We start from the raw sequence: 14,007 nt of genomic DNA on the forward strand, positions 1-14,007 counted from the left end.
ATCCTCATGGATACTAGTTGGGTTCGTTTCTGATGAGCCACAAGGGGAACTCCTATATTGTTACTATTTGAACTGAAATGTCTTCATTAAGCATTTTTAATTGCTAATTTAATTGTCTTAATCCCTTTTTATTTTAATGTTTTTCCATGTTTGCTTCCTGTTTTTATCTCGTGTGAATTCGTTCATGTCCCTTATTCATTTATATACGCATTCATTTCTTCATTCATTCAACACATTTCTCTTGAATCCCTACTACGAGTCTAATCAATGTCATTTTCATAAATTCAGATAAATCTTTATATAGAAGAGTCATTAAGCCTTTGCCTATCATGATTTTTTTTTTTGTCTTTTGTCTTTTTAGAGCCACACCCGCGGCACATGGAGGTTCCCAGGCTAGGGGTCGAATCGGAGCTTTAGCTGCCGGCCTACACCACAGCTCAGGGCAAAACTAGATCCTTAACTCACTGAGCGAGGCCAGGGATCAAACCGGTGTCCTCATGGATACTAGTTGGGTTCGTTAACCACTGAGCCATGATGGGAGCTCCTGCCTATCATGCTTGATGCAATTTTTTTCTATGGTAGGTTTTTCCTCTTATTTTACTTTTTGTTCATTCAGCAAAAAAAAATTTTTTTTTTTTTTTTTTTTGCTTTTTAGGGCTGCACCCAGGGCACATGGAGGTTCCTAGGCTAGGGGTCGAATCAGAGCTACAGCTGCCAGCCTATGCCACAGCCACAGCAACGCAGGATCCGAGCCACGTCTGTGACCTACACCACAGCTCACGGCAATGCCAGATCCTTAACCCACTGAGTGAGGCCAGGGATCGAACCTGCAACCTCATGGTTCCTAGTCAGGTTTGTTTCTGCTTTGCCTCGGGAAGTCCTCATTCAGCAAATATTTATTGAGCTCTACTATATGCCAGGTTCAGTTTCAGGCCCTGAGTGTTTATCAATGAAGAAATTTTTTTTGCCTTCACAGTCCTTAAATTCTAGTAGAGTCAACAATTAAGAAATAAACAAATTATGTTAAAGGATGATAAATGCCATAGTTGAAGAAAAATAATGGACAGTAATGATGATAAGGAGTGCTGGGTGGAGGTGTTGCTATTACATTTAGGGTGTTAAAGGACATTTGAGCATGTGTGTATTTGGATGGACAGCATTCCAGGCAAAAGAAAATAGCAAGTGCAAAGGCCCAGAAGTATCCTGCATGGTATGCTCAAGGAGGCCAGCATGGCTGGAGCAAAGATAGATAAGTTCAGAGAGAAACTAGCAATTCAGATGATATAGATCTTTGCAGAGTATCATAAGAATTTTTTTATTTTATTGTGCAGAAATGTACTTGCTTAAACAGTGCAATCATAAAACTTTTATCATATCCTTTTAAATTTCTTTCCTGGAAAATATCTTTCCAAAGATATAATACATGTTATTTTTTAGTTTCTGTTTGTTTTTAATTAATTTGATTTTGAATATTTAATATTTTATCCACCCAGAATTTATGTTGCATAATGTCTGTAATTAAACCAAAATTTCCCCCAAAGTGGCTATCGTTATCCGAGCAATATTACATAAATATTTCTTTTCTGTGTTTGATGGTGCCTATCTCATTTCCATAGTAAATTCTTATGTATAAATGATTTGTTTCTGGATTGCTTTCTTTTCTGTTGCTTCTCTTTATCTTCCTACTTTCCAACAGTAAGATTTTATTATTATTATTATTTTATAATGTGTTTCAGTATTTGGCAACGTTGGTCCCTTCTTTTTCTTCCTCTGCAAAATATTCTTTTGATATTATTCACTTGTTTATTTTTTCCAAATGAAATTTAGAATCGTTTTGTTGATTATCATAGCAATCATATTAGGATTTAGATTATGAATTTATCAAATATGATCATCATTGAGGAATGATCTACAATGGGGAATATCAATTTAGCTGGAATTCTAATATATGAGGAATATAATATATGATTAACCGAATTCTTCTGTGGTCTGGGGATTTATTCGAATGGTGATTTTACTTTGTGTGGATTAGTATCAGTTAACTTGGTTAATATTTTGAGATTTAAAATTTTTGAATAAATAATAAGTATTTTACACAATTCTGGACCTCGATAATTTTAGCGTAGATGAGATCTGGTCAAATCACCATGCTATTCTGATTATTTACAAGTGTTTTGTATACTCCTGGAAGTTTTCTCTAAAGTTCTTCTGAAGATTTTTACGACACTTGATTCAGTGACGGTGACAATAGGGAATCCAGCTATTCCTCTTGAGGAGAGTGACAACTGCACAACTCCACTGTTGGAGACTGGCGGTAGGTAGCCTCCCTTCTCTGAGAGGAGGGCTGAGAGGAAGAGGGCTCCCTAGTGGTCTCCAGGCGCCCCCATGCACCCCCTGCCCTAAGCGCCCTGGTGAGACTGGGAGGAACCCCAAAATGGTAGCATTTTGTGAATTTGGGAGATTATATAAAAGCGTAACCGAACATACACTGTTTGTGCTTTGGTAACTGCTTTTAATATCCTGTTGGTTGGCTGAAACGCCTTCTATGACAGTGACGCCTTTTGTCTTTATTTTTCAGTTGGGAAATCTTTCCCCCCACCTGAAAAGACTGAATCTGGGCTATAAGCCATACTGCAACCCTTGACCTTCTTGCCTTCCCAAACCTCCAAAGAAAGCTGGGTAGCCAGTAATCCCCGACTTCTGATTGTGCTTATGTAACCTCTCTTGATATTTAGGACTTTCAGTGGGTTTTAAATTTGTGACAATAACTTTTGATTTTAGTCTCATTTATTTCTCCTTTATCTGTTTCAAAAAAAATAATAAGTATTTTATCCTAATTTCTGTGGGGATTAGCAGCAGAGGAGGTTACGGAGCTCCATAATATAAAATTGAAAATGTAATCATTTATTCATTCAAAAAATATTTGTTGAATGCCTCCTACATACTTTAGGTTCTGGGAGCACAATTGTGGATAAAACAAACCCAAATCCCTGCCCTCATGGAGTTCACAGTCTAATCATTCAGTGTTTAACGATCCATGGTAAAAATCACAATACTTGTTCCCAGGCTGCAGTAGATTTTACTGAGAAATGCTAGAAGATACTTTGTCCATAATTTAATGTGCTTTATGTTTGTTTTATTTGGAACTGACTCTGAGGTTTTGCTAAGACTGCCTGGGAATGACTTGTAATGATATTGGGTAACATCCAGAATGTAGTATGAACGTAGAACCATTGTCAAAATATGCTGCCCCCGCACCTGGATTGCAGCTGTATCCATGAGTCTTTACTCTGAGAGGAATGGGTTTCTTATTTGGCTGTAGATGTGTTTTGTGATCTCATGCTCAGTGACCCAGGCACTGTGTTGTCCTGGGCTTATGGAACTTGTTTAGCTTGAACCGATTGGTATATTTTCCCTGTTTTTAATATTTGATTTGGTTCTTTAGCCCGATATTCTTGATTGGCTATTTTTATCTGCTTAGGGGCTGGGAGGTGGAGTTGAAAACAAAGGACCAAACGTAAATATTCAAAGGCTTTATGGGAGGGATTTGAAGAACAGATGGCATCAGTATATATGGTAGCAGGTAGCGTGGGGACATGGGAAGGTTGGGAGAGGATGGCTAAGCTGTCCACAGTAAGGTCAACGAAGGTTTGCAGACAGCTCCAAGCCACTGATGAAGTTCCACTCTGCCTAGAAATTAATTAGGGCATGCTCAGTGGTCTGAAAGAATTTCTTTCGGCATGGGTGTAATCTGAGCAGTTTGGATTTCTCAAAAACAGCAGTTGTAGTAGAACAGCTGTTATTTTAAATCTGCGAATCTCCACAGAACATACCCTGTGCCCTGTATTTGGCTGCTTTTCATTAATAGGGCTAGAGACCCTGGAAGAGAAAGCAGTCTTGGGTCTTGGGGTTGGGAAGAGTACTGAGCCTTGACACCGGCGCTTTACTAGCAGCCTGCAAAAGGGCATCTGACGCGGGGGAGGGGATGTTGGAAGAGGCAATAAGAAAAGTCGAAGGGAAGAGGAGGGGGAATCAATAGCAAAACTGCCTGCGACAAAAGGACAAGCAAGTGGATCAGTGCAGAAAAATATGAGGGAAGTAATGTTGGGGTTCTGTCAGAGGAGGCTGTTTATTAACATATCATAATTGCCAACAGTGTATCAGCTATCTTAGACATATTATCTGATTTAATCCTCATAACAATTCTCTGAGGTAGTTATCAGCTCATTTTATAAATAAAACAACTAAGGAACAGAGAGGTGAAGAAACTTCTCCAAAGTTACGCAGGTAACAAGTAGCAGAGTCGAATTCTTGTTTCAACAGTCTGGTTTTGAGTTTGTGTCCTTCTTTGAAAATTTTAATTTTTATTTTATACTGGAGTATAGTTGATTCACAATGTTGTGTTAGTTTCAGATTGAACAGCAAAGTGATTCAATTATATATATATGCATGTATCCATTATTTTTCAGATTCTTTTCCCACATAGGTTATTACAAAATATTGAGTAGAGTTTCCTGTGCTGTACTGTAGGTCCTTGTTACTTACCTATCTTATATATATAGTGGTGTGTATATGTTAATCAAAACCTTCTAATTTCTGCCTCCTCCCCACGTTTCCCCTTTGATAACCTTAAATTTGATTTTGAAATCTTTGAGTCTGCTTGTGTTTTATGAGTAAGTTCTTTTGTATCATTTTTATTAGATTCCACTTTTTTTGGTTTTGTTTTTGCTTTTTAGGGCTGAACCCACAGCATATGGAAGTTCCTAGGCTAGGGCATGAATTAGAGCTACAGCTTCCGGCCTGTGCCTCAGCCACAGCAATGTGGGATCCAAGCCATGTCTGCAACCTACACCACAGTTCACGACAATGCCAGATACTTAAGCCACTGAGTGAGGCCAGGGATCGAACCTGCATCCTCATGGATATTAGTCAGGTTCGTTTCCACTGTACCACAATGGGAACTCCAAATTCCACATGCTATTGATCTCAAATATATGTCTTTGTTTTACTTACTTCACTTAGTATGATAATTTCTAGATCTATCTATGTTGCTGCAAATGGCAATATTTCACTCCTTTTTATGGCTGCGTAATATTCCACTGTATATATATGTACCAATCTTCTTTATCCATTCCTCTGTCAATGAACATTTAGGTCGCATCCACATCTTGGCTATTGTGAATAGTTCCGCTATGAATACTGGGATTCATCTATCTTTTCAAATTATGGTTTTCTCCAGATATATGGCCAGGAGTGAGATTGCTGGATCATATGTAGTTCTATTTTTAGTTTTTTAAAGAACTTCCATACTGTTCTGCATAGTAGTCATATCAATTTAAATTACCATCAACAGCATAGGAGGGTTCCCTTTTCTCCACACTCTCTGCAGCACTTATTGATTGTAGACTTTTTGATGATGGCCATTCTCACCAGTGTGAGGTAGTACCTCATTGTAGTTTTGATTTGCATTTCTCTAATAATTAGTGATGTTGAGCATCTTTTCATGTGCTTTTTGGCCATCTGTCTCTTTTCTTCTTAGAAATGTCTACTTAGATCTGCCCATTTTTTGACTGGGTTGTTTGTTTTCTTGATATTGATCTGCATGAGCTGTTTGTATATTTTTGGAGATTAATCCCTTGTTGGTTATATAGCTTGCAAATATTTTATCTCCTTCTATGGGTTGGATTTTCATTTTGTTTATGGTTTCCTTTGCTGTGCAAAAGGTTTTAAGTTTAATTAGGTCCCATTTGTTTATTTTTGTTTTCAATTTCATTACTCTAGGAGATGGATCCAAAGAGATACTGCTACAATTTATGTAAAAGAGTGTTCTGCCTATGTTTTCCTCTAAGAGTTTTGTAGTTTCCGACCTTATATTTATGCCTGTAATCCATTTTGAGTTTAGAGTTGTGTATGGTGTTAGAGAATATTCTAATTTCATTCTTTTGTATGCAGCTGTCCAGTTTTCCCAGTACCATTTATTGGAGAGACTGTCTTTCTCCATTGCTTCCTTTGTTGTAGATTAATTGACTGCAGGTGTATGAGTTTATTTCTGGGCTTTCTATACTTTTCCAGTGATCTATATGTTTTTTTGGTGCCAGTACCATACTGTTTTGATGTCTGTAGCTTTTTAATATAGTCCAAAGTCAGCAAGCCTGATTCCTACTCTCCATTTTTCTTTCCCAGGATTGCTTTGGCTATTCAAAGTTATTTGTGCTTCCATATAAATTAAAAAATTTTTTTTCTTCTGGTTCTATGGAAAACGTATTGGTAATTTGATAGGGATTGCATTGAATCTGTAGATTGTCATGGGTAATATAGTAATTTTGACAATATTTATTCTTCCAATGCAAGACCACGGTATATCTTTCCACCTGTTTGTGTCATCTTTGATTTCTTTCCTCAGTCTTACAGCTTTGCCTCCTTAGTTTTATTCCTAGGTATTTTATTCTTTTTGGTATTAGGATAAATGTGATTGTTTCCTTAATTTCTCTTTCTGATATTTTGTTGTTAGTGTATAGACATGAAGGTGATTTCTGTGTATTGGGAGTTCCCATTGTGACTTAGCAGTAATGAACCCTACTACTATCCATGAGGATGTGGGTTCAATCTCTGGCCTTGCTTAGTGGGTTAAGGAATCTGGCATTGTTGTGAGCTGTGGTGTAGGTCACAGAGGTGGCTCGAATCTTGTGTTGCTGTGGCTGTAGATGTGGCTGGCAACTGGAGCTCCAGTTCAGCCCCTAGCTTGGGAACTTCCATATGCTGCAGGTGTGGCCGCAAAGAGACAGAGGGAGAGGGAGGGAGATTTCTTTGAATTAATTTTGTATCCTTCAACTTTACTGATTGTTGAGCTATTGATTATTAGCTCTAGTAGTTTTCTGGTGGCATCTCTAGGGTTTTTTATGTTTACTTTCATTTCATCTGCAGACAGTGACAGTTTTACTTCTTTTCCAATTTGGATTCCTTTTATTTCTTTTTCTTCTCTGATTGCTGCAGCTAGGACTTTCAAACCTATGTTGAATAAAAGTGGTGAGAGTGGACATCCTTGTCTTATTCCTGATCTTAGAGGAAATACTTTCAGCTTTTCACCGTTGAGAATGATGTTAGCTGTGAGTTTATCATATATAGTCTTTATTAATTTGAGGTAGGTTCCCTCCATGCCCACCTTCTGGAGAGTTCTTATCATAAATGAGTGTTGAATTTTGTCAAAAGCTTTTTCTGAATCTATTGAGATGATCATATGATTTTTATTCTTCAATTTGTTAATGTGGCATATCACACTGATTGATTTGTGGATATTGAAAAAATCTTTGCATCCCTGGGATAAATCCCACTTGATCAAGGTGTATGGTCCTTTTAATGTACTGTTGTGTTAAGTTTGCTAGTATTTTGTTGAGGATTTTTGTGTCTTTTTCATCAATGATATTGGCCTATAATGTCCTTTTTTTAGTGTCTTTTTCTGGTTTTGGTATCAGGGTAATTGGTAGCCTCATAAAATGAACTTGGGAGTGTTCCTTCTTCTGCAATTTTTTGGGACCAGTTTCAGAAAAAATAGGTATTAACTCTTCTCTAAATTTTTGGTAGAATTCCTCTGTGAAGCCATCCAGTCCTGAACTTCAGTTTTTTGGAAATTTTTATTTTTTATTATTTAAAAAAATTTGGGAGGCCATGCCCACAGCATGTGGAAGTTCTTGGGGCCAGTGATCGAATCTGCACCAAAACAGCAACTTAAGCCACTGCAGTGACAATGCCAGATCCTTAACACACTGCAACACAAGGGAACTCCTTTTTGGAAGTTTTTAAATTAGTTTCAATTTCAGTACTTGGGATTGGTCTATTCAAATGTTCTATTTCTTCCTGGTTCAGTCTTGGAAGGTTGTGCTTTCGTTAGAATTTGCCCATTTATTCTAGGTTGTCTTTTTTTTTTTTTTTTTTTGGCATATAATTGCTTGTAGTAGTCTCTTGTGATACATTGTATTTCTGTGGTGTCAGTTGTAATTTCTCCTTTTTCATTTCTAATTTTATTGATTTGATTCTTCTTTTTTCTTGAGAAGTCTGGTTAAGGGTTTATCAATTGTGTTGATCTATTCAAAGAACCAAAATTTTCATTATCTTTTCTATTATTTTCTTCATCTCTATTTTGTTTATTTCTGCTCTGATCTTAGTGATCTCTTTCCTTCTACTAACTTTGGATTTTGTTTGTTTTTCTTTCACTAGCTGCTTCAGATGTAAGTTAAGGCCATTATTTGAGATTTTTCTTGGTCCCTGTGGTTAGACTGTATTGCTCTAAATGTCTGTCTTAAAACTGTTTTTGCTGAATCCCATAGGCTTTGGATCATCAAGTGTTCATTGTCATTTGTTTCTAGGTATTTTTAATTTTATCTTTGATTTCTTCAGTGATCCATTCATTGTTTGGTAACATATTGTTTAGCCTCCATGTGTTTAAGTTTATGTTTTTACCCTTGTAGTTGGTTTTTAATCTCATAGTGTTCTGATTGGAAAAAGTACTTGTTATGATTTCAATTTCCTTAAATTTACCGAGGCTTGCTTTGTGACCCAGTACATGATCTATCCTGGAGAGTCTTCTGTGTGCACTTGAGAAAAATATGTATTCTGCTGCTTTCAGATGGAATGTTCTATAAATATCTATTAAGTCCCATCTGGTCTGATGCATCATTTAAGGCTTGTGTTTCCTTATTGATTTTCTGCCTGGATGATCCATCCATAAAAGTGTGGTGTCATAAAGTCCCCTACTATTATTGTGTTACTGTCAATTTCTCCTTTTATGGCTCTTAGCATTTTCCTTATATACTGAGATACTCCTATGTTGGGTGCATATATATTTATGATTGTTATATATTCTTCTTGAATTGATCCCTTAATCATTATGTAGCATCCTTCTTTGTCTTTTATGAATGTCTTTATTTTAAAGTCTATTTTGTCTGATAGTATAGCTATTCCAGCTTTCTTGGTTTCCTTTTTCTATCCCCACACCTTCTTTCTGTATGTGTCCCTAGATCTGAAGTGGGTCTCTTATGGACAGCATATATACAGGTCTTGTGGTTTTTTTTTTTTTTAATCCATTCAGCTAATCTGTGTCTTTTGGTTGGAAAATTTAATCCATTTACATTTACAATATGTATATTTAATCCATTTACATTTACAATATGTATATTTAATCCATTTACAGTTATCAATATGTATATTATTATTGCCATTGTGTTAATTGTTTTGGATTTGTTTTTGTAGGTATTTTCCCCTTCCTCTTTTGTTCTTTTCTCTTATAATTTGATGACTATCTTTAGTGTTTTGTTTGGATTTCTTTTTCTTTTTCATGTGTGTTTCTGTTGTAGTTTTTTCATTTCTGGTTCTGATGAAGTTTTGATACATCAATCAAACAAACAAGACTTAAATAAGACTGTTACGTTGCTGGTATCTCAATTTCAAACGCCTTTTCAGTATGCTGCATTTGTACTCTCCTCTTCTCATGATTGCTGGATTTGATATCATATTTGTGTGTGGATGATTTCCAACATTCACTGTATGTTTGCCTTTACTGGTGGGATTTCCCATTCTTAATTTTCTTGTTTCTAGTTATGGCTTTTATCTTCTCTTCCTAGTTCCTTTAGCATTTGTTGTGATGCTGGCTTGGTGGTGTTGAATTCTTTTAGCTTTTGCTTGACTGAAAAGCTTTTGATTTCCCCACTGAGTATGAACAAGAGCCTTGCTGGGTAGAATATTCTTGGTTATAGAAACCTGCCTTTCATCACTTCAAATATATTGTGCCACTCTTTCTGTCCTGCAGAGTTTCTGCTGAAAAACCAGCTGATATCCTTATGGGAAGCCCCTTATATGTTATTTGTTTTTGCTTTTTGCTTTTAATATTTTCTCTTTTTGCTTTTAATATTTTCTCTTTGTATTTAATTTTTGAAAAGTTGATTAATATGTATCTTGTCATGTTCCTTCCTTGGTTTATCTTATATGGGACTCTCTGTGCTTACTGGACTTAAGTGAACGTTTCCTTTCTCATATTGTGGAAGTTTTTGGCTATTATCTCTTTAAATATTTTCTCAGGACCTTTCTCTCTTTTCCTTCTAAGACCCCTATAATATGAATGTTGGTGCATTAGTATTGTCCCAGAGGTCTCTTAGGCTGTCTTCATTTCTTTTCATTCTTTTTTCTTTATTCTATTCTGTGGAAATGATTTTAAACAATCAGTCTTCCAGCTCACTTATTTGTTCTGCCTCATTTATCCTGCCATTGATTCCTTCTAGTGTATTTTTCATTTCCGTTATTGTGTTGTTCATCTATGTTTGTTTGTTCTTTAAATCTTCTAGCTCTTTCTTAAACATTTCTTGTGTCTTTTTGGTTTATGCCTCCATTCTTTTTTGAGATCTTAAATCATCTTTACTGTCATTACTCTGCATTCTTTTTCAGGCACATTGCCTATTTCCATTTCACTTCCTCTTATTCAGTCTTGTTCCTTCATCTGGAATGTATTTAAAATGCTTTTGAAGAATTCCTACTGTGGTACAGTGGATTAAGAATCTGACTGCAGTGGCTTGGGTCACTGTGGAGGCATGGGTTTGACCCCCAGCCCAGCACAGCAAATTAGGATCTGGTGTTGTCACAGCTGTGGCATAAGTAGCAGTTGTGGCTCATATCCAATCCCTAGCCCACGAATTTTCATATGCCACAGGTGAGGCCATAAAAAATATAAAACACATTTCAACTTAAGAGAGCAACAACTTAAAGCAATCACACACACACGTGTGCGTGCGCGCGCACACACACACACACACACACAGACTGCTATATCAAAACCTCATGGTAACTGCAAACAAAAAATCTATGATAGATATACATACAAAAAAGAAAAAGAGATCCAAACAAAACACTAAAAATAGTCACTAAATCACAAGGCAAGAGAACAAAAGAGGAAAGTGGAAAAAGAAGCTACCAAAAAAAGGTTGTTAAACTTTGAGTTTGTGGTCTCCATTCCATAGGCTGCAAGATTATAGTCCCTCTTGCTTCTGGTGTCTGTCCGCCTGGTGGGTGAGGTTGGTCCAAGGGCTTGCACAGGCTTCCTGGTGGAAGGGACTGGTGCCTGCCCACTGGTAGGTGCAGCTGGGTCTTGTCCCTCTGGTGGGCAGGGCCACGTCAAGGGGTTTGTTTAGAGCTGAAGCAGCTGTGGGCTCAGGGTGACTTTAGGCAGCCTATCTGCTGATGAGTGGTGCTGCGTTCCCACCCTGCTGGTTATTTGGCCTGAGGTGTCCCAGCACTGGAGCCTGCAGGCTGCTGGGTGGGGCCAGGTCTTGATGCCAAAATGACAACCTCAGGGAGAGCTCGTGCCAATCCGTATCCCCTGGGGCATCTGCCACCCGTGTCCTTGCCCCCACAGTGAGCCCCAGCCGACCCCCACCTCCCCAGAGACCCACAGGTAGGTCTGGCCCAGGGTACTCTGGAGCCAGTGCTTTGTGCTCAGTCCCTGTGCATGTGGAAGCGTGTGTGTTCCCTCCAAGAGTGGAGTGGCTGTTTCCCCCAGTCCTGAGGGGCTCCTGCACTCAAGCCCTGCCAGCCTTCACAGCCAAATGCTGTGGGGGCTCCTCGTCCTGATGCCAGACCCCTAGGCGAGGTTCAGAAGTTTCACTCCCGTGGGGGAACCTCTGTGAGAGTTATTTTCCAGCTTGTGGGTCACCCACCTGTAGGGGATGGGATTGGATTATATCACAAAAGTGCTCCTCCTGTGAGCTCATTGTGGCTTTTTCTTTGTTTGGGCTTTTAAAATGCCTTTTGTGGTAGGTTTCAGTCTTTTTTGTTCAGCAGTTAGTTGTGATTTTGGTGGTTTCGTGAGAGGGGGTGAGCTCACAAGATGATTCTACCATCTTGTCTGGAATCCTAAATTGTGGTAATATATCGACAACATAAAATTTGCCATTTTAGTCCATTCCTTTTTATGTTGTTGAATAGTATTCCATTATATATATGAATCTATCACAACTTATTTATCTATTCAGACAAGTAATATTATATTCATGCCCATTTTACAAATGTGGTAAATTACAGTCAGGTATGTAATAGACCTGGTATTCAAACCCAGGTCTGTCCAATGCCAGATTCAATGATTTTTTTTTTTTTTTTTGCCACATCCACAGTATGTGGAAGTTTCAGGGCCAGGGATTGAACCCACACCACAGCAGTGACTTGAGCCACTGCAGTGACAATCCTGGATCTTTAACCCACTGTGCTACAAGGGAACTCCTAGAGTCAATGCCTTTAACGACTCTGCTACACTGTCTTTCCTGACTGAAAAGACCTAGCTGTACTTTAAATGAAATATGTGCTGCCTCCATGGCCAACAACATATCAGTGCCTGTCATCATCTAGCCCTGGAGGCTGATCAAGGTCACCCTCACCTAATAAGCTGAAAGAGCCCTTCATACACACAAAAGGTAAAGTAGAAGCCATCGTCAATATAAGCCATAGACCTTGAAGTGACCATACTGCAAACAGGAGGCAAGGTTCCAGAACTGAGGATCAGACATGGGTTCAAAGAGCTGGATATTAAGCAGACAGGTTAGTGTCAGAACAATGAGCTTTGCCCAATCATCAGGAAAATAAACTGTCAGCCCTCCTCAGGCTTATGTGAAAGTATTAAATGAATGCCAACTAGGAAAAGAAACAAGTCTTTGTGAGATAACAGCTCAGCTGGAACAAGTACCCAAAAGAATCACTTCAACTCTCAAGAGAGTTGATTCATTCACATTTAATAGTGCCTCAGATTGGGAACATACAAAGATATATTCCCCTACACTTTCCAGAAAGAAACTTGAGGGCTAACGCACTAAACTACCTTCACAGGATCATAGGACACAAGGGCTACCAGGAGAGAAGACAGCGGTGGTCTCATCTCTATTTTCACTCATTTAGAAAAAGAGGAAATGAGTTGTAGTAGAAATAGGCATTTCTTGACAGTATTATAAAGCACTATAATATAAGCTGTCAGAGGAGGCTGTGGAATCTTCCGTCCTGGAACTCATTAAGAACAAGAGAGATACTTGGACTAAATCCAAGAGTAGAGTCAGAGGATTACCAGAGAGATGAACTGAACACGGACTTCAGCGAGGGCGGGCTGTAGCCAAATTGGATCCTAGCCAGCTGCATAGGCGAGCCATTTCAATAATCTGCAGGGATGACAACTCCAGGGTGGCCAGAGATTACCAGGAGGTGCTTCCTAGAGAACTGGACTCCAATTCTGCTGAATTCATCTGCTTCTTTCCTCTGTGAAAACACGGCCACAACAAGGCCACTAATATGACATCTGGAAACCAGAATATGATTTATTTTAAGCCTCTAGGATCTTTGGACACAGAACGAAACAGCAACCGATGTTTTAAAAAACCCTGAAACACATGGACCCTAGTCACTATAGGGTTTTTTTTAATTGGGGTATAGTTGACTTACAGTGTTGTATTAGCATCATATTTACAGCATAGTGGCTCAGATATACATATACATATATCCATTCTTGCCACCCACAGGTTATTAAAAAACATTAAGTAAACCTTCCTGCACTATACAGTAGGTCCTTGTTAGTTATCTATTTTCTATATAGTAGTGTGTGTGTGTGAATCCCATCCTCCCAATTTATCCCCCCATCCCACGGTTTCACCTTTGGTAACCCTAAATTCAATTTTGAAATCTTTGTGTTTGTTTCTGTTTCATAAATAAGTTCTTTTTTCTTTTCTTTTCTTTTTTTTTTTTTTTTTTTTTTTTGTCTTTTTGCTATTTCTTGGGCCGCTCCCGCGGCATATGGAGGTTCCCAGGCTAGGGGTCGAATCGGAGCCGTAGCCACCGGCCTACGCCAGAGCCACAGCAACACGGGATCCGAGCCGCGCCTGTGACCTATACCACAGCTCACAGCAACGCCGGATCCTTAACCCACTGAGCAAGGCCAGGGACCGGACCCGCAACCTCATAGTTCCTAGTTGGATTCGTTAACTACTGCGC

At 38.5% G+C, this 14,007-nt stretch overlaps 1 long non-coding RNA gene across 1 annotated transcript in view; it reads right to left on the reverse strand.

The window, feature by feature from the left end:
• Positions 1-12,466: 12,466 nt before the first annotated feature.
• The window catches only part of LOC110257831 (uncharacterized), a 39,992-nt gene continuing 38,451 nt past the window's right edge, over positions 12,467-14,007 (reverse strand). Inside the window, exon 3 of the long non-coding RNA XR_002340842.2 lies at positions 12,467-13,278. This is a non-coding gene — a long non-coding RNA (uncharacterized LOC110257831). The remainder of the gene's footprint in view (positions 13,279-14,007) is intronic.

The sequence above is a fragment of the Sus scrofa genome, chromosome X (assembly GCF_054392235.1).
Source record: "Sus scrofa isolate SSC_HxYL_T2T_F1_AM1 chromosome X, Sscrofa_HxYL_maternal_Yorkshire_Landrace_v2.0, whole genome shotgun sequence".
Taxonomy (NCBI): Eukaryota; Metazoa; Chordata; class Mammalia; order Artiodactyla; family Suidae; genus Sus; species Sus scrofa.